A 20,838-nucleotide genomic window follows, 5' to 3' on the forward strand; every position below is an offset into this window, starting at 1 on the left:
AACAAGTAGCCAAAGAACCCTTCAGTGTCAAAACAGGAGGTCCCTCATGCTGTAAAGGCGGCAGAAGAACTTTCTGGAAGAAGCCAACTGATTCACGTCCGACAATCCAACCAGCCAGACTATTTACAACAAGGGAAGTGGAAATTTACCCGGAGTCCTGAGGTCAGTATTAATTCGTCAACCAGAGTCACTGAGCAGATCATCCCGTCATGAACTGGGCTTCTGACAGTGGGGTCTTGCTGTGCGAATTTAAGTGCGAATCTCACGTGCCGAGGCCACCGCTTCCCCATTGAATGGGAGGTATTAGATCTTCCTGGGGTTGAACATTTATTGGAGAAATGTAACCTCGTGGAAAAAAAGGCAATGTCCGAAGTAGGATTCGAACCCACGCCTTCCAGAGGACACTGCGATCTTAACGCAGCGCCTTCGACCGCTCGGCCAGCCTGACGAGCTGGCGGCAACGTTATGCTACGTGCACAAATAGACATAGACAGAGAACATACAGAGCAGAAGGAGTCCAGTCGGCCCATCGAGTCTGCACCGACCCACTTAAGACGTCAATTCCATCCTATCACACTCACCCCGCAACCCAATAAACCTTCCTACTTTTTTGGACACTAAGATCAATTACGCATGACCAGTTCCCCGAGCCAGCGCGTCTTCATGCTGTGGGAGGAATCCGGAGCACCCGGGGTGAAATTCACGCAGACATGGGGAGAACGTGCAGACTCCGCACAGACAGTGACCCAAGCCGGGAATCGAACCTGGAACCCTGGAGCTGTGAAACAACTGTGCTAACCACAGCGCTAACTTGCTGCCGAAAATTTCGAAATATGTTTTTTCTGCGATGGCCGGGCATCGAACCTAGATGAAATGCTTGGAAGGCAGCTATGCTCACCATTATACCACCATCTCTCACTGAAGAACTTTAAATTCTATCTTCATTGTCATTTCATTTCTAATCAGTTGTGCTTTTCCTATTTTTGAACACCAGCCAGAGTCTTGCATCTGAGTGCCGTCCTTCTCCAAGCCGCTGGGGGTTAAGGAGCTTCGCATTGTTGCATTGATCAGTTTGCTGCAATCAACAAAGACCGAACTCCCGCCGGCCTGTTCCTCACACGAAGGTATTGAGAGTCTAAGATCTGAGCGGCGTGAAGGATCCAATTCTCCAGTTGCATCCTTGCGACTGGAATCTCTCTCCACAGCTGCTTCTGGTGCTGCCTTCACAAACAAGTAGCCAGAGAACCCTTCAGTGTCCAAACAGGAGGACGTTCATCCAGGAAAGGCTGCAGTAGAGTTTTCTGGGAGATGTCGACTGAGACACCTCAATAATCCAACCAGCCAGACTATTTACAACAAGAGACGAGACATTTACCCGGAATCCTGGGATCATTATTAATTCCTCAAATAGAGTCATGAGCAGATTATCCAGTTATGAACTGGGCTTTTGCCTGTGGGGTCTTGCTGTGCGAATATCAGCAGGAATCTCATTCCAGGAGGCCACCGCTTCCCCATTGAATGGGAGGTATTGGATCGTCCTGGTGTTGCAAATATTGCTGGAGAAACGTAACCACGTGGAGGAAAAGGGAATGTCAGAAGTGGGATTCGAACCCACGCCTCCAGAGGAGACTGCGACCTTAACGCAGCGCCTTCGACCGCTCGGCCATCCTGACGCACTGTGGCCAAAGATATGCTCCATGCGCAAATCGATTTAAATTTAATTTTCATCTTCATTTCATTTCAAACTAGATGTGGTTTTACTATTTTTGAACGCCAGCCAGACTCTTGCGTCTGAATGCGATCGTTCTCCAACGCGCTGTGTGTTAAGGAGCTCTCATTTCTGCATTGATCAGTTTGCTCCAATCAACAAAGTCCGTACTGCCGTCTAACTGTTCCTTCCACGAAGGTATTAAGAGTCTAAGATCTGAGTGGCGGGAAGGATCCAATGAGACAGTTGCATCCTGGCGACTGGAATCTCTCTGCACAGCTGCTTCTGGTGCTGCTTGCACAGACAAGTAGCCGAATAACGCCTCCAGTGCCAAACACGAGGATGTTCATGCTGTAAAGGCGGCAGAAGAACTTTCTGGAAGAAGCCAGCTGATTCACGTCCGACAATCCAACCAGCCAGACTATTTCCAACAATGGAAGTGGAAATTTACCCGGAGTCCTGGGATCAGTATTAATTCGTCAACCAGAGTCACTGAGCATATCATCCAGTCATGAACTGGGCTTCTGACTGTGGGGTCTTGCTGTACGAATTTAAGTACGAATCTCGCATCCCGAGGCCACCGCTTCCCCATTGAATGGGAGGTATGAGATCTTCCTGGGGTTCAACAATTTTTGGAGAAATGAAACCTCGTGGAAAAAAAGGCAATGTCAGAAGTAGGATTCTAACGCACGCCTCCAGAGGAGACTGCGTCCTTAACCCGCGCCTTCGACCGCTCGGCCACCCTGACGAGCTGCAGAAACTGTTATGCTCGGTGCACAAGTCGACATAGAACATACAGTGCAGAAGGAGTCCATTCGGCTCATCGAGTCTGCACCGATCCCCTAAAGACCTCAATTCCATCCTATCACCCTCTCCCCGCAACCCAATAATCCTTCCTAGCTTTTTGGACACGAAGGGCAATTACGCATGACCAATTCCCCTAGCCTGCTCGTCTTTATGCCGTGGGAGGAAACCGGAGCACCCGGGGTGAAATTCACGCAGACATGGGGAGAACGTGCAGACTCCGCACAGACAGTGACCCAAGCCGGGAATCGAACCTGGAACCCTAGAGCTGTGAAACAATGTGCTACCTTGCTGCCCAAAATTTCGAAATAAGTTTTTTCTGCGATGGCCGGGCATCGAACCTAGATGAAATGCTTGGAAGGCAGCTATGCTCACCATTATACCACCATCGCTCACTTAAAAACTTTAAATTCTATCTTCGTTGTCATTTCATTTCTAATCAGTTGTGGTTTTCCTATTTTTGAACACCAGCCAGAGTCCTGCATCTGAGTGCCGTCCTTCTCCAAGCCGCTGGGGGTTAAGGAGCTTCGCATTGTTGCATTGATCAGTTTGCTGCAATCAACAAAGACCGAACTCCCGCCGACCTGTTTCTCACATGAAGATATTGAGAGTCTAAGATCTGAGCGGCGTGAAGGATCCAATTATACAGTTGCATCCTTGCGACTGGAATCTCTCTCCACAGCTGCTTCTGGTGCTGCTTTCACAAACAAGTAGCCAGAGAACCCTTCAGTGTCCAAACAGGAGGACGTTCATCCAGTAAAGGCGGCAGAAGAGTTTTCTGGGAGATGTCGACTGAGACACCTCGACAATCCAACCAGCCAGACTATTTACAACAAGAGACGAGACATTTACCAGGAATCCTGGGATCATTATTAATTCCTCAAATAGAGTCATGAGCAGATTATCCAGTGATGAACTGGGCTTTTGCCTGTGGGGTCTTGCTGTGCGAATATCAGCAGGAATCTCATTCCAGGAGGCCACCGCTTCCCCATTGAATGGGAGGTATTGGATCGTCCTGGTGTTGCAAATATTGCTGGAGAAACGTAACCACGTGGAGGAAAAGGGAATGTCAGAAGTGGGATTCGAACCCACGCCTCCAGAGGAGACTGCGACCTTAACGCAGCGCCTTCGACCGCTCGGCCATCCTGACGCACTGTGGCCAAAAAAATGCTCCATGCGCAAATCGATTTAAATTTAATTTTCATCTTCATTTCATTTCAAACTAGATGTGGTTTTACTATTTTTGAACGCCAGCCAGACTCTTGCGTCTGAGTGCGATCGTTCTCCAACGCGCTGTGTGTTCAGGAGCTCTCATTTCTGCATTGATCAGTTTGCTCCAATCAACAAAGTCCGTACTGCCGTCTAACTGTTCCTTCCACGAAGGTATTAAGAGTCTAAGATCTGAGTGGCGGGAAGGATCCAATGAGACAGTTGCATCCTGGCGACTGGAATCTCTCTGCACAGCTGCATCTGGTGCTGCTTTCACAGACAAGTAGCCGAATAACGCCTCCAGTGCCAAACACGAGGATGTTCATGCTGTAAAGGCGGCAGAAGAACTTTCTGGAAGAAGCCAGCTGATTCACGTCCGACAATCCAACCAGCCAGACTCTATACAACAATGGAAGTGGAAATATACCCGGAGTCCTGGTATCAGTATTAATTCGTCAACCAGAGTCACTGAGCATATCATCCAGTCATGAACTGGGCTTCTGACTGTGGGGTCTTGCTGTACGAATTTAAGTACGAATCTCGCGTCCCGAGGCCACCGCTTCCCCATTGAATGGGAGGTATGAGATCTTCCTGGGGTTCAACAATTTTTGGAGAAATGTAACCTCGTGGAAAAAAAGGCAATGTCAGAAGTAGGATTCTAACGCACGCCTCCAGAGGAGACTGCGTCCTTAACCCGCGCCTTCGACCGCTCGGCCACCCTGACGAGCTGCAGAAACTGTTATGCTCGGTGCACAAATAGACATAGAACATACAGTGCAGAAGGAGTCCATTCGGCCCATCGAGTCTGCACCGATCCACTTCAGACCTCAATTCCATCCTATCACCCTCACCCCGCAACCCAATAATCCTTCCTACCTTTTTGGACACTAAGGGCAATTACGCATGACCAATTCCACTAGCCAGCTCGTCTTTATGCCGTGGGAGGAAACCGGAGCACCCGGGGTGAAATTCACGCAGACATGGGGAGAACGTGCAGACTCCGCACAGGCAGTGACCCAAGCCGGGAATCGAACCTGGAACCCTGGAGCTGTGAAACAACTGTGCTACCTTGCTGCCCAAAATTTCGAAATAATTTTTTTCTGCGATGGCTGGGAATCGAACCCAGGTCAACTGCTTGGAAGGCAGCTCTGCTCACCATTATACCACCATCGCTCACTGAAGAATTTTAAATTATATCTTCATTGTCATTTCATTTCTAATCAGTTGTGCTTTTCCTATTTTTGAACACCAGCCAGAGTCCTGCATCTGAGTGCCGTCCTTCTCCAAGCCGCTGGGGGTTAAGGAGCTTCGCGTCGTTGCATTGATCAGTTTTCTGCAATCAACAAAGACCGAACTCCCGCCGACCTGTTCCTCACATGAAGATATTGAGAGTCTAAGATCTGAGCGGCGTGAAGGATCCAATTATACAGTTGCATCCTTGCGACTGGAATCTCTCTCCACAGCTGCTTCTGGTGCTGCTTTCACAAACAAGTAGCCAGAAAACCCTTCAGTGTCCAAACAGGAGGACGTTCATCCAGTAAAGGCGGCAGAAGAGTTTTCTGGGAGATGTCGACTGAGACACCTCAACAATCCAACCAGCCAGACTATTTACAACAAGAGACGAGACATTTACCAGGAATCCTGGGATCATTATTAATTCCTCAAATAGAGTCATGAGCAGATTATCCAGTGATGAACTGGGCTTTTGCCTGTGGGGTCTTGCTGTGCGAATATCAGCAGGAATCTCATTCCAGGAGGCCACCGCTTCCCCATTGAATGGGAGGTATTGGATCGTCCTGGTGTTGCAAATATTGCTGGAGAAACGTAACCACGTGGAGGAAAAGGGAATGTCAGAAGTGGGATTCGAACCCACGCCTCCAGAGGAGACTGCGACCTTAACGCAGCGCCTTCGACCGCTCGGCCATCCTGACGCACTGTGGCCGACGATATGCTCCATGCGCAAATCGATTAAAATTTAATTTTCATCTTCATTTCATTTCAAACTAGATGTGGTTTTACTATTTTTGAACGCCAGCCAGGCTCTTGCGTCTGAATGCGATCGTTCTCCAACGCGCTGTGTGTTAAGGAGCTCTCATTTCTGCATTGATCAGTTTGCTCCAATCAACAAAGTCCGTACTGCCGTCTAACTGTTCCTTCCACGAAGGTATTAAGAGTCTAAGATCTGAGTGGCGGGAAGGATCCAATGAGACAGTTGCATCCTGGCGACTGGAATCTCTCTGCACAGCTGCTTCTGGTGCTGCTTGCACAGACAAGTAGCCGAATAACGCCTCCAGTGCCAAACACGAGGATGTTCATGCTGTAAAGGCGGCAGATGAACTTTCTGGAAGAAGCCAGCTGATTCACGTCCGACAATCCAACCAGCCAGACTATTTACAACAATGGAAGTGGAAATTTACCCGGAGTCCTGGTATCAGTATTAATTCGTCAACCAGAGTCACTGAGCATATCATCCAGTCATGAACTGGGCTTCTGACTGTGGGGTCTTGCTGTACGAATTTAAGTACGAATCTCGCGTCCCGAGGCCACCGCTTCCCCATTGAATGGGAGGTATGAGATCTTCCTGGGGTTCAACAATTTTTGGAGAAATGTAACCTCGTGGAAAAAAAGGCAATGTCAGAAGTAGGATTCTAACGCACGCCTCCAGAGGAGACTGCGTCCTTAACCCGCGCCTTCGACCGCTCGGCCACCCTGACGAGCTGCAGAAACTGTTATGCTCGGTGCACAAATAGACATAGAACATACAGTGCAGGAGGAGTCCATTCGGCCCATCGAGTCTGCACCGATCCACTTAAGACCTCAATTCCATCCTATCACCCTCACCCCGCAACCAAATAATCCTTCCTACCTTTTTGGACACTAAGGGCAATTACGCATGACCAATTCCCCGAGCCAGCTCGTCTTTATGCCGTGGGAGGAAACCGGAGCACCCGGGGTGAAATTCACGCAGACATGGGGAGAACGTGCAGACTCCGCACAGACAGTGACCCAAGCCGGGAATCGAACCTGGAATCCTGGAGCTGTGAAACAACTGTGCTACCTTGCTGCCCAAAATTTCGAAATAAGTTTTTTCTGCGATGGCTGGGAATCGAACCCAGGTCAACTGCTTGGAAGGCAGCTATGCTCACCATTATACCACCATCGCTCACTGAAGAATTTTAAATTCTATCTTCATTGTCATTTCATTTCTAATCAGTTGTGCTTTTCCTATTTTTGAACACCAGCCAGAGTCCTGCATCTGAGTGCCGTCCTTCTCCAAGCCGCTGGGGGTTAAGGAGCTTCGCGTCGTTGCATTGATCAGTTTGCTGCAATCAACAAAGACCGAACTCCCGCCGACCTGTTCCTCACATGAAGATATTGAGAGTCTAAGATCTGAGCGGCGTGAAGGATCCAATTAGACAGTTGCATCCTTGCGACTGGAATCTCTCTCCACAGCTGCTTCTGGTGCTGCTTTCACAAACAAGTAGCCAGAAAACCCTTCAGTGTCCAAACAGGAGGACGTTCATCCAGTAAAGGCGGCAGAAGAGTTTTCTGGGAGATGTCGACTGAGACACCTCGACAATCCAACCAGCCAGACTATTTACAACAAGAGACGAGACATTTACCAGGAATCCTGGGATCATTATTAATTCCTCAAATAGAGTCATGAGCAGATTATCCAGTGATGAACTGGGCTTATGCCTGTGGGGTCTTGCTGTGCGAATATCAGCAGGAATCTCATTCCAGGAGGCCACCGCTTCCCCATTGAATGGGAGGTATTGGATCGTCCTGGTGTTGCAAATATTGCTGGAGAAACGTAACCACGTGGAGGAAAAGGGAATGTCAGAAGTGGGATTCGAACCCACGCCTCCAGAGGAGACTGCGACCTTAACGCAGCGCCTTCGACCGCTCGGCCATCCTGACGCACTGTGGCCAAAGATATGCTCCATGCGCAAATCGATTTAAATTTAATTTTCATCTTCATTTCATTTCAAACTAGATGTGGTTTTACTATTTTTGAACGCCAGCCAGACTCTTGCGTCTGAATGCGATCGTTCTCCAACGCGCTGTGTGTTAAGGAGCTCTCATTTCTGCATTGATCAGTTTGCTCCAATCAACAAAGTCCGTACTGCCATCTAACTGTTCCTTCCACGAAGGTATTAAGAGTCTAAGATCTGAGTGGCGGGAAGGATCCAATGAGACAGTTGCATCCTGGCGACTGGAATCTCTCTGCACAGCTGCTTCTGGTGCTGCTTGCACAGACAAGTAGCCGAATAACGCCTCCAGTGCCAAACACGAGGATGTTCATGCTGTAAAGGCGGCAGAAGAACTTTCTGGAAGAAGCCAGCTGATTCACGTCCGACAATCCATCCAGCCAGACTATTTACAACAATGGAAGTGGAAATTTACCCGGAGTCCTGGTATCAGTATTAATTCGTCAACCAGAGTCACTGAGCATATCATCCAGTCATGAACTGGGCTTCTGACTGTGGGGTCTTGCTGTACGAATTTAAGTACGAATCTCGCGTCCCGAGGCCACCGCTTCCCCATTGAATGGGAGGTATGAGATCTTCCTGGGGTTCAACAATTTTTGGAGAAATGTAACCTCGTGGAAAAAAAGGCAATGTCAGAAGTAGGATTCTAACGCACGCCTCCAGAGGAGACTGCGTCCTTCACCCGCGCCTTCGACCGCTCGGCCACCCTGACGAGCTGCAGAAACTGTTGTGCTCGGTGCACAAATAGACATAGAACATACAGTGCAGAAGGAGTCCATTCGGCCCATCGAGTCTGCACCGATCCACTTAAGACCTCAATTCCATCCTATCACCCTCACCCCGCAACCCAATAATCCTTCCTACCTTTTTGGACACTAAGGGCAATTACGCATGACCAATTCCCCGAGCCAGCTCGTCTTTATGCCGTGGGAGGAAACTGGAGCACCCGGGGTGAAATTCACGCAGACATGGGGAGAACGTGCAGACTCCGCACAGACAGTGACCCAAGCCGGGAATCGAACCTGGAACCCTGGAGCTGTGAAACAACTGTGCTACCTTGCTGCCCAAAATTTCGAATTAAGTTTTTTCTGCGATGGCTGGGAATCGAACCCAGGTCAACTGCTTGAAAGGCAGCTATGCTCACCATTATACCACCATCGCTCACTGAAGAATTTTAAATTCTATCTTAATTCTCATTTCATTTCTAATCAGTTGTGCTTTTCCTATTTTTGAACACCAGCCAGAGTCCTGCATCTGAGTGCCGTCCTTCTCCAAGCCGCTGGGGGTTAAGGAGCTTCGCGTCGTTGCATTGATCAGTTTGCTGCAATCAACAAAGACCGAACTCCCGCCGACCTGTTCCTCACATGAAGATATTGAGAGTCTAAGATCTGAGAGGCGTGAAGGATCCAATCATACAGTTGCATCCTTGCGACTGGAATCTCTCTCCACAGCTGCTTCTGGTGCTGCTTTCACAAACAAGTAGCCAGAAAACCCTTCAGTGTCCAAACAGGAGGACGTTCATCCAGTAAAGGCGGCAGAAGAGTTTTCTGGGAGATGTCGACTGAGACACCTCGACAATCCAACCAGCCAGACTATTTACAACAAGAGACGAGACATTTACCAGGAATCCTGGGATCATTATTAATTCCTCAAATAGAGTCATGAGCAGATTATCCAGTGATGAACTGGGCTTATGCCTGTGGGGTCTTGCTGTGCGAATATCAGCAGGAATCTCATTCCAGGAGGCCACCGCTTCCCCATTGAATGGGAGGTATTGGATCGTCCTGGTGTTGCAAATATTGCTGGAGAAACGTAACCACGTGGAGGAAAAGGGAATGTCAGAAGTGGGATTCGAACCCACGCCTCCAGAGGAGACTGCGACCTTAACGCAGCGCCTTCGACCGCTCGGCCATCCTGACGCACTGTGGCCAAAGATATGCTCCATGCGCAAATCGATTTAAATTTAATTTTCATCTTCATTTCATTTCAAACTAGATGTGGTTTTACTATTTTTGAACGCCAGCCAGCCTCTTGCGTCTGAATGCGATCGTTCTCCAACGCGCTGTGTGTTAAGGAGCTCTCATTTCTGCATTGATCAGTTTGCTCCAATCAACAAAGTCCGTACTGCCGTCTAACTGTTCCTTCCACGAAGGTATTAAGAGTCTAAGATCTGAGTGGCGGGAAGGATCCAATGAGACAGTTGCATCCTGGCGACTGGAATCTCTCTGCACAGCTGCATCTGGTGCTGCTTTCACAGACAAGTAGCCGAATAACGCCTCCAGTGCCAAACACGAGGATGTTCATGCTGTAAAGGCGGCAGAAGAACTTTCTGGAAGAAGCCAGCTGATTCACGTCCGACAATCCAACCAGCCAGACTCTATACAACAATGGAAGTGGAAATATACCCGGAGTCCTGGTATCAGTATTAATTCGTCAACCAGAGTCACTGAGCATATCATCCAGTCATGAACTGGGCTTCTGACTGTGGGGTCTTGCTGTACGAATTTAAGTACGAATCTCGCGTCCCGAGGCCACCGCTTCCCCATTGAATGGGAGGTATGAGATTTTCCTGGGGTTCAACAATTTTTGGAGAAATGTAACCTCGTGGAAAAAAAGGCAATGTCAGAAGTAGGATTCTAACGCACGCCTCCAGAGGAGACTGCGTCCTTAACCCGCATCTTCGACCGCTCGGCCACCCTGACGAGCTGCAGAAACTGTTATGCTCGGTGCACAAATAGACATAGAACATACAGTGCAGAAGGAGTCCATTCGGCCCATCGAGTCTGCACCGATCCACTTAAGACCTCAATTCCATCCTATCACCCTCACCCCGCAACCCAATAATCCTTCCTACCTTTTTGGACACTAAGGGCAATTACGCATGACCAATTCCCCGAGCCAGCTCGTCTTTATACCGTGGGAGGAAACCGGAGCACCCGGGGTGAAATTCACGCAGACATGGGGAGAACGTGCAGACTCCGCACAGACAGTGACCCAAGCCGGGAATCGAACCTGGAACCCTGGAGCTGTGAAACAACTGTGCTACCTTGCTGCCCAAAATTTCGAAATAAGTTTTTTCTGCGATGGCTGGGAATCGAACCCAGGTCAACTGCTTGGAAGGCCGCTATGCTCACCATTATACCACCATCGCTCACTGAAGAATTTTAAATTACATCTTCATTGTCATTTCATTTCTAATCAGTTGTGCTTTTCCTATTTTTGAACACCAGCCAGAGTCCTGTATCTGAGTGCCGTCCTTCTCCAAGCCGCTGGGGGTTAAGGAGCTTCGCGTCGTTGCATTGATCAGTTTGCTGCAATCAACAAAGACCGAACTCCCGCCGACCTGTTCCTCACATGAAGACATTGAGAGTCTAAGATCTGAGCGGCGTGAAGGATCCAATTATACAGTTGCATCCTTGCGACTGGAATCTCTCTCCACAGCTGCTTCTGGTGCTGCTTTCACAAACAAGTAGCCAGAAAACCCTTCAGTGTCCAAACAGGAGGACGTTCATCCAGTAAAGGCGGCAGAAGAGTTTTCTGGGAGATGACGACTGAGACACCTCGACAATCCAACCAGCCAGACTATTTACAACAAGAGACGAGACATTTACCAGGAATCCTGGGATTATTATTAATTCCTCAAATAGAGTCATGAGCAAATTATCCAGTGATGAACTGGGCATCTGCCTGTGGGGTCTCGCTGTGCGAATATACGCAGGAATCTCATTCCCGGAGGACAACGCTTCCCCATTTAATGGGAGGTATTGGATCTTCCTGGCGTTGATCATTTTGCTGGAGAAATGTAACCACGTGGAGGAAAACTTAATGTCAGAAGTGGGATTCGAACTCACGCCTCCAGAGGAGAGTGCGACCTTAACGCAGCGCCTTCGACCGCGCGGCCATCCTGACGCGCTGTAGCCAAAGATATGCTCCATGCGCAAATCGAGTTAAATTTAATTTTCGTCTTCATTTCATTTCAAACTAGATGTGGTTTTACTATTTCTGAACGCCAGCCAGACTCTTGTGTCTCAGTACGATCGTTCTCCAACGCGCTGTGTGTTAAGGAGCTCTCATTTCTGCATTGATCAGTTCGCTCCAATCAACAAACTCCATACTGCCGCCTACCTGTTCCTCACACGAAGGTATTAAGAGTCTAAGATCTGAGCGGCGTAAAGGATCCAATTAGACAGTTGCATTCTGGCGACTGTAATCTCTCTCCACAGCTGCATCTGGTGCTGCTTTCACAGACAAGCAGCCGAATAACGCCTCCAGTGTCCAAACACGAGGAAGTTCATGCTGTAAAGGCAGCAGAAGAACATTCTGGGAGAAGCCAACGGATTCACCTGCGTCAATCCAAGCAGCCAGACTATTTACAACAAGGGAAGTGAAAATTTACCAGGAGTCCTGTGATCATTATTAATTCCTCAACCAGAGTCACTGAGCAGAACATCCCGTCATGAACTTGGCTTCTGCCTGCGGGGTCTTGCTGTGCGTATTTAAGCAAGAATCTCACGTCCTGAGGCCACCGCTTCCCCATTGAATCGGAGGTATTGGATTATCCTCGGGTTCAACACTTCGCTGGAGAAATGGATCCGCGCGGATGAAAGTTGAATATCTGAAGTGAGATTCGAACACACGTCTCCAGAGGAGACTATAACCGAAACGCAGCACCTTCATCCGCTCGGCCATCGGTACGCGCTGTGACATACGGTGTGTTCCGTGCACGAATCGATTTAAATTCTATCGTCATTGTCATTTCATTTCAAACAAAAACAAAGAACAACGAAAAGTACAGCACAGGAACAGGCCCTTCGGCCCTCCAAGCCCGTGCCGACCATGCTGCCCGTCTAAACTAAAATCTTCTACACTTCCTTGTTCCGTATCCCTCTATTCCCATCCTATTCCTGTATTTGTCAAAATGCCCCTTCCATGTTACTATCGTCCATGGTCCCACCGCCTCCTCCGGCAGCGAGTTCCAGGCACCCACTACCCTCTGTGTAAAAAACGTGCCTCGTACATCTCCTCTAAACATTGCCCCGCGCACCTTAAACCGATGCCGCCCAGTAATTAACACCCCTAGCCTGGGCAATTGTCTCTGACTATCCACTGTGTCGATGCCCCTCATAATTTTGTAGACCACTATCAGCTCGCCCGTCAACCTCCGTCGTTCCAGTGAGAACAAACCGAGTTTATTCAACCGCTCCTCATAACTAATGCCCTCCATACCGGGCATCATCCTGTTAAATCTCTTCTGCACCTTCATAAAGCCTCCACACACTTCTGGTAGTGTGGCGACCAGAATTGAACACTCTACTCAAAGTGTGGCCAAACTAAGGTTCTATACAGCTGCAACGTGACGTGCCAATTCTTGTACTTAGTGCCCCGGCCAATGAAGGCAAGCATGCCGTATGCCTTTCTGACTACCTTATCCACCTGTGTTGTCCCTTTCAATGACCTGTGGACCTGTTCACCTTGATCTCTCTGACTTTCAATACTCTCGAGTGTTCTACCATTCACTGTATATTCCCTACCTCCATTAGACCTTCCAAAATGCATTACCTCACATTTGTCCGGATTAAACGCCATCTGCCATCTCTCCACCCACGTCTCCAAACGATCTAAATCCTGCGGCATCCGCTGACTGTCCTCATCTCTATCCGCAATTCCACCAACCTGTGTGTCGTCTGCAAACTTACTTAGCAGACCAGTTACATTTTCCTCCAAATCATTTATGTTTTCTACGAACAGCAAAGGTCCCAGCACTGATCCCTGCGGAACACCACTAGTCACAGCCCTCCAATTAGGAAATCACCCTTCCATTGCTGCACTCTGCCTTCTATGACCTAACCAGTTCTCGATCTAACTTGCCAGCTCACCCCTGATCCCGTGTGACTTCAATTTTTGTGCCGGTCTACCATGAGGGTCCTTGTCAAAGGCCTTACTGAAGTCCATATAGATAACATCCACTGCCCTACCTGCATCAATCATCTTTGTGACCTCTTCGAAAAACTGAGTTTACCTTGACAATCCAACCAACCAAACTACTCACAACAAGAGAAGAGGAATTTTACCCGGAGTCCTGGGATCAATGTTAATTCCTCAACCAGAGTCACTGAGCAGATCATCCAGCCATGAATTGGGTTTCTATCTGTACGGTCTTCTTGTGCGAATCGAAGCAGGAATCTCATGTCCTGAGGCCACCGCTTCCCCATTGTATCTGAGTTATTTGACCTTCCTGAGGTTGAACATTTTGCTGCAGAAATGTAACCTCGTGGACGAAAAGTTAATGTCAGCAGTGGGATTCGAACACACGCCTCCAGAGGAAACTGCTACCTGAATGCAGTGTCTACGATCGCTCGGCCATCCTGAGGCGCTCTGGCAGAAGCCCTGCTCCGTGCACAAATCGATTTGAGATCTTTCTTAATCATCATTTCATTCTAAACTCGATGTGATTTTCCTATTTTTGAACCACAGCCAGAGTCTTGCATCCGACTGGCATCCTTCTCCAAGCCGCTGGGGGTTATGGAGCTTCTCAACGCTGCATTGACCTGTTTGCTCCAATCAACAAAGACCAAACTGCCGCCGACCTGTTCCTCATTATTGAGAGTCGTAGATCTGAGCGGCGTGAAGGATGCAATTAGACTGTTGCATTCTTGCGACTGGAATCTTTCTCCACAGCTGCTTCTCTTGCTGCTTTCACAGACAAGTAGCCAAAGAACCCCTGCAGTGTCCAAACAGGAGGACGTTCATCCAGTAAAGGCGGCAGAAGAGGACTCTGGGAGAAGTCAACTGAGTAACCGCGACAATCCAACCAGACAGATTATTTACAAGATAAGAGGAATTATACCCGGAGTCCTGGGATTAATATTACTGCTTCAACCAGAGTCACTGAGCAGATTATCCATTCATCAAGTGGGCTTTTTCCTGTGGGAATTTAAGCACGAATCGCACGATACGAGGCCACCTCTCCCATTGCATGGGAGATATTGGATCATCCTGGGGTTGAATATTTTTCTTGAGAAATGTAACCTCGTGGAGGTAATGTTAATGTCAGATGTTGAATTCAAACCTACGCCTCCAGAGGAAACTGCGACCTTAACGCAGCGCCATCAACCGCTCTGCTATCCTGACGCTTTGTGGCAAAGGGTATGCTCCGTGCATCAATAGATTTAAGTTCGATCTTCACCGTTATTTCATTTCGAACGAGATGTGCTTTTCCTATTTTTGAACGCCAGCCAGAGTCACGTATCTGGGTGCCATTCTTCTCCAAGCCTCTGGCGGTTAAGAAGCTTCTCATTGATGCATTGATCAGTTTGATCCAATCAAAAAACCCGAACTGCCGCCGACCTGTTCCTCACACGAAGCTATTGAGAGTCTAAGATCTGAGCGGCGTGAAGCATGCAATTATAGAGTTGCATTCTCGCGACTGGAATCTCTCTCCACAGCTGCTTCTGCATTCACAGACAAGTAGCCAAAAAACACCTTCAGTGTCCAAACAGGAGGAGTTTCATGCAGTAAAAGCGGCAGAAGAGGATTATGTGAGAGGTTAAATGAGTCACCTCGACAATCCAACCAGCAAGACTATTTACAACAAGTGAAGAGGAATTTTGCCCGGAGTCCTGGGATCCATATTAATTCCTCAACCAGAGTCACTGAGCAGATTATCCGGTCACTAGCTGGGATTTTGCCAGTGGGGTATTGCTGTGCCAATTTAAGCAGGAATCTCACGTCCTGAGGCCAACGGTTCCCCATTGAATTGGAGGTATTGGATGTTTGGTAGTTGAACATTTTGCTGGAGAAATGTAACCTCGTGGAAGAAAAGTTAATGTCAGAAGTGGGAGTCGAACACAGGCCTCAGAGAAGACTGCGATCTTAATGCTGCGACTGGGACCTTAAAGCAGCGCCTTCGAACGTTCGGCCACCCTGCCGCGCTGTGGCGACAGATATGCTCCGTGCACAAATCGATTTAAATTCTATCTTCTTCGTAATTTCCTTTCAAACAAGATGTGCTTTTCCTATTTTTGAACCCCAGCCAGAGACCTGCATCTGAGTGCGATCTTTCTCCAAGCCGCTGGGGGGTTAAGGAGCTTTTCATTGCTGCATTGATCAGTTTGCTCCAATCAACAAAGACCGAGCTGCCGCCTACCTGTTCCTCACGCGAAGGTATTGAGAGTCTAAGATCTGAGCGGCGTGAAAGCTCCAATTAGACAGTTGCATCCTGGCGACTGGAATCTCTCTCCACAGCTGCTTCTGGTGCCGCTTTCACAGACAAGTCGCCAAAGAACCCCTTCTGTGTCCACACAGGAGGAAGTTCATCTCATGTCCTGAGGCCACCACTTCCCAATTGAACCGGAGGTATTGGATCTTCCTGGGGTTGAACATTTTGTTTGAGGAACATAACTTCGTGGAAGAAATGTTAATGTCAGAAGGGAATTCGAACGCACGCTTCCAGAGGAGACTGCAAACTTAACGCAGCGCCTTCGACCGCTCGGCCATCCTAACGCTTTGTGACAAAACATATGCTCCGTGCACAAATCGATTTAAATTCTATATTCATCGTAATTTCTTTTCACACTTCATGTGCTTTTCCTATTTTTGCACTCCAGCCAGAGTCCTCTATCTGAGTGCCGTCCTTCTCCAAGCCGCTGGTGTTTAACGAGCTTCTCATTGCTGCATTGATCAGTTTGCTGCAATCAACAAAGACCGAACTCCCGCCGACCTGTTCCTCACACGAAAGTATTGAGAGTCTAAAGTAAAGGTAAAAAATGGGGAACCACAGAGAAAATGCTGTAAAAAAGGATGGGTGAGTAAATTTGCAGATGACACTAAAGTCGGTGGAGTTGTGGATAGTGCGGAAGGATGTTACAAGTTACAGAGGGACCATAAGACCATAAGACATAGGAGCGGAAGTAAGGCCATTCGGCCCATCGAGTCCACTCCACCATTCAATCATGGCTGATTTCAACTCCATTTACCCGCTCTCTCTCCATAGCCCTTAATTCCTCGAGAAATCAAGAATTTATCAACTTCTGTCTTAAAGACACTCAACGTCCCGGCCTCCACCGCCCTCTGTGGCAATGAATTCCACAGACCCACTACTCTTTGGCTGAAGAAATTTCTCCTCATCTCTGTTCTAAAGTGATTCCCTTTTATTCTAAGGCTGTGCCCCCGGGTCCTAGTCTCCCCTGCTCATGGAAACAACTTCCCTACGTCCACCCTATCTAAGCCATTCATTATCTTGTAAGTTTCTATTAGATATCCCCTCAACCTCCTAAACTTCAATGAATATAATCCCAGGATCCTCAGACGTTCATCGTATGTTAGGCCTACCATTCCTGGGATTATCCGTGTGAATCTCCGCTGGACCCGCTCCAGTGCCAGTATGTCCTTCCTGAGGTGTGGGGCCCAACATTTCTCACAGTATTCTAAATGGGGCCTAACTAACGCTTTATAAAGCTTCAGAAGTACATCCCTGCTTTTATATTCCAAGCCTCTTGAGATAAATGACAACATTGCATTTGCTTTCTTAATTACGGACTCAACCTGCAAGTTTACCTTGAGAGAATCCTGGACTAGGACTCCCAAGTCCCTTTGCTCTTCAGCATTATGAATTTTGTCACCGTTTAGAAAATAGTCCATGCCTCTATTCTTTTTTCCAAAGTGCAAGACCTCGCACTTGCCCACGTTGAATTTCATCAGCCATTTCTTGGACCACTTTACTAAACTGTCTAAAACTTTCTGCAGCCTCCCCACCTCCTCCATACTACCTGCCCCTCCACCTATCTTTGTATCATCGGCAAACTTAGCCAGAATTTCCCCAGTCCCGTCATCTAGATCGTTAATATATAAAGAGAACAGCTGCGGCCCCAACACTGAACCCTGCGGGACACCACTCGTCATCGGTTGCCATTCCGAAAAAGAACATTTTATCCCAACTCTCTGCCTTCTGCCTGACAGCCAATCGTCAATCCATGTTAGTACCTTGCCTCGAATACCATGGGCCCTTATTTTACTCAGCAGTCTCCCGTGAGGCACCTTATCAAAGGCCTTTTGGAAGTCAAGATAGATAACATCCATTGGCTCTCCTTGGTCTAACCTATGTGTTATCTCTTCAAAGAACTCTAACAGGTTTGTCAGGCACGACCTCCCCTTACTAAATCCATGCTGACTTGTCCTGATCCGACCCCGTACTGACAAGAATTTAGAAATCTCATCCTTAACAATGGATTCTAGAATCTTGCCAACAACCGAGGATAGACTAATTGGCCTATAATTTTCCATCTTTTTCCTTGTTCCCTTCTTGAACAGGGGGGTTACAACAGCGATTTTCCAATCCTCTGGGACTTTCCCTGACTCCAGTGACTTTTGAAAGATCATAACTAACGCTTCCACTATTTCTTCAGATATCTCCTTTAGAACTCTAGGATGTATCCCATCTGGGCCCGGAGATTTATCAATTTTTAGACCTCTTTGTTTCTCTAGCACTTTCTCCTTTGTGATGGATACCATATTCAACTCTGCCCCCTGACTCTCCTGAATTGTTGGGACATTACTCATGTCTTCTACTTAAGCCACACTTGGAGTATAGTGTTCAATTCTGGTCGCCACACTACCAGAAGGATGTGGAGGCTTTAGAGAGGGTGCAGAAGAGATTTACCAGAATGTTGCCTGGTATGGAGGGCATAAGCTATGAGGAGCGATTGAATAAACTCGGTTTGTTCTCACTGGAACGAAGGAGGTTGAGGGGCGACCTGATAGAGGTATACAAAATATTGAGGGGCATAGACAGAGTGGATAGTCAGAGGCTTTTCCCCAGGGTAGAGGGGTCAATTACTAGGGGGCATAGGTTTAAGGTGAGAGGGGCAAGGTTTAGAGTAGATGTACGAGGCAAGTTTTTTACGCAGAGGGTAGTGGGTGCCTGGAACTCGCTACCGGAGGAGGTAGTGGAAGCAGGGACGATAGGGACATTTAAGGGGCATCTTGACAAATATATGAATAGGATGGGAATAGAAGGATACGGACCCAGGAAGTGTAGAAGATTGTAGTTTAGTCGGGCAGTATGGTCGGCACGGGCTTGGAGGGCCGAAGGGCCTGTTCCTGTGCTGTACATTTCTTTGTTCTTTGTTCTTTGTACTGTGAAGACTGACGCAAAGTACTTATTTAGTTCCTCAGCTGTTTCCTTCTCTCCCATCACTAGATTACCAGGGACATTTTGGAGCGGCCCAATGTCTACTTTTACCTCCCGTTTGTTTTTAATGTATTTAAAGAAACTTTTATTATCAATCCTAATGTTACTTTCTGGCCTACCTTCATAATTGATCCTCTCTTTCTTTATTTCTCTCTTTGTTATCCTGTTTGTTTTTGTAGCCTTCCCAATCTTCTGACTTCCCACTACTCTTTGCCAGATTATAGACTTTCTCTGTTGTTTTGATGCATTCCCTAACTTCCTTTGTCAGCCATGGCTGCCTAATCTCCCCTCTGATAACCTTTCTTTTCTTTGGGACGGACATCTGTACTGTGCCCTCAATTACTCCCAGAAACTCCAGCCATTGCTGTTCTACTGTCTTTCCCACTAGGCTCTGCTCCCAGTCGATTTTCGTCAGTTCCTCCCTCATGCCCCTGTAGTTACCTTTATTTAACTGTAACACCTTTACATCTGATTCTATCTTCTTTCTTTCAAATTGGAGATTGAATTCTACCATGTTATGATCACTGCCTCCTAAGTGTTCCCTTACTTTAAGATCTTTAATCAATTCTGGCTCATTACATATAACTAAGTCCAGAATGGTCTGTCCCCTCGTGGGCTCCATCACAAGCTGTTCCAAAAAGACCCCTCCTGTAAACATTCAATGAATTCCCTTTCCTTGGGTCCACTGGCAGCATTATCTACCCTGTCCACCTGCATATTAAAGTCCCCCATGATCACTGTGACCTTGCCTTTCTGACACGCACTTTCTATTTCGTGGTGCATTTTGTGACCCTGGTCCTGACCACTGTTAGGAGGCCAGTACATAACACCCATTATGGTTTTTTTTTGCCTTTGTGGTTCCTCAACTCTACCCACGCAGACTCCACATCATCTGACCCTATGTCGTTTAGTGCTATCGATTTAATTTCATTCCTAATTAACAAGTCAGCCCCGCCCCCTCTGCCCACCTCTCTGTCTCTTCGATAGGTTGTGAATCCCTGGAGGTTTAAATGCCAGTCCTGAACCCCCTGCAACCACGTCTCTGTGATGCCTACCACATCATACCTGCCAGTCACAATCTGGGCCACAAGCTCATCTACCTTGTTCCGTACACTGCGCGCATTTAAATATAGCACCTTTAATTCTCTATTGACCGTCCCTTTTTGTTTTCTTAGTGTGGTGGACCTTGGTTTACTGAGGCTTTCCATACACTGTGTCATATTTTGTGGGACGGGGACTATCGTAACCTCTCCTGAGTTCGGTCTTTTCGTGCGTTTTTGTATTCCTAAGCAGCTACGCTTCCCACTGATTACTTCACCTCATGGTTCCCTCACTCCCCTCGCCCCCCCCCCCATTCTCTAGTTTAAAGTCCGACTGACCACCCTATTTACTTTTTTCGCCAGAACACTGGTCCCAGCTCGGTTCAGGTGGAGACCATCCCAACGGTATAGGTCCCCCTGTCCTAAAACTGATGCCAGTGTCCCATGAAAAGGAACCCCTCTTTCCCACACCACTCTTTCAGTCACGTATTATCTTCCCTTATTCTTGCCTCCCTATGCCAATTTGCACGTGGCTCGGGCAGTAATCCGGAGATTATGACCCTTGAGAACCTGTTTTTTAATTTGAATCCTAGCTCTTTATAATCTCTAAACAGGTCCTCTTTTCTAGACTTTCCTATGTTGTTGGTATCGACATGGACCACAACAACTGGGTCCGCCCCCTCCCTCACCCGTATCCTTTCAAGCCGGTCAGAGATGCCCCGCACCCTAGCACCGGGCAGGCAACTTATAATGTGGGACCCTTTATCCTGCTCACAAAGGATACTATCTATCCCCCTGATAATAGAATCCCCTACAACTACAACTTGCCTATTTACTCCCTCCCCTTGAATAGCCTGCTGAACCATGGTGCCTTGGTCAGCTGACTCATCCTTCCTG

At 47.8% G+C, this 20,838-nt stretch overlaps 9 non-coding genes across 9 annotated transcripts; all 9 read right to left on the reverse strand.

The window, feature by feature from the left end:
* Positions 1 to 1,590: 1,590 nt before the first annotated feature.
* trnal-aag (transfer RNA leucine (anticodon AAG)) lies at positions 1,591 to 1,673 on the reverse strand. Its single transcript has one exon. It is a non-coding gene; the product is annotated as a tRNA-Leu (tRNA).
* Positions 1,674 to 3,579: 1,906 nt separating this feature from the next.
* trnal-aag (transfer RNA leucine (anticodon AAG)) lies at positions 3,580 to 3,662 on the reverse strand. Its single transcript has one exon. It is a non-coding gene; the product is annotated as a tRNA-Leu (tRNA).
* Positions 3,663 to 4,822: 1,160 nt separating this feature from the next.
* Positions 4,823 to 4,894, reverse strand: trnag-ucc (transfer RNA glycine (anticodon UCC)). Its single transcript has one exon. It is a non-coding gene; the product is annotated as a tRNA-Gly (tRNA).
* Positions 4,895 to 5,569: 675 nt separating this feature from the next.
* Positions 5,570 to 5,652, reverse strand: trnal-aag (transfer RNA leucine (anticodon AAG)). Its single transcript has one exon. It is a non-coding gene; the product is annotated as a tRNA-Leu (tRNA).
* Positions 5,653 to 6,812: 1,160 nt separating this feature from the next.
* Positions 6,813 to 6,884, reverse strand: trnag-ucc (transfer RNA glycine (anticodon UCC)). The gene has a single exon. It is a non-coding gene; the product is annotated as a tRNA-Gly (tRNA).
* A 675-nt stretch (positions 6,885 to 7,559) lies between these two features.
* Positions 7,560 to 7,642, reverse strand: trnal-aag (transfer RNA leucine (anticodon AAG)). Its single transcript has one exon. It is a non-coding gene; the product is annotated as a tRNA-Leu (tRNA).
* Positions 7,643 to 8,802: 1,160 nt separating this feature from the next.
* trnae-uuc (transfer RNA glutamic acid (anticodon UUC)) lies at positions 8,803 to 8,874 on the reverse strand. The gene has a single exon. It is a non-coding gene; the product is annotated as a tRNA-Glu (tRNA).
* Positions 8,875 to 9,549: 675 nt separating this feature from the next.
* trnal-aag (transfer RNA leucine (anticodon AAG)) lies at positions 9,550 to 9,632 on the reverse strand. The gene has a single exon. It is a non-coding gene; the product is annotated as a tRNA-Leu (tRNA).
* A 1,160-nt stretch (positions 9,633 to 10,792) lies between these two features.
* trnag-ucc (transfer RNA glycine (anticodon UCC)) lies at positions 10,793 to 10,864 on the reverse strand. Its single transcript has one exon. It is a non-coding gene; the product is annotated as a tRNA-Gly (tRNA).
* Between the last annotated feature and the right edge of the window lie 9,974 nt (positions 10,865 to 20,838).

Source organism: Scyliorhinus torazame, chromosome 24, assembly GCF_047496885.1.
Source record: "Scyliorhinus torazame isolate Kashiwa2021f chromosome 24, sScyTor2.1, whole genome shotgun sequence".
NCBI lineage: Eukaryota > Metazoa > Chordata > Chondrichthyes > Carcharhiniformes > Scyliorhinidae > Scyliorhinus > Scyliorhinus torazame.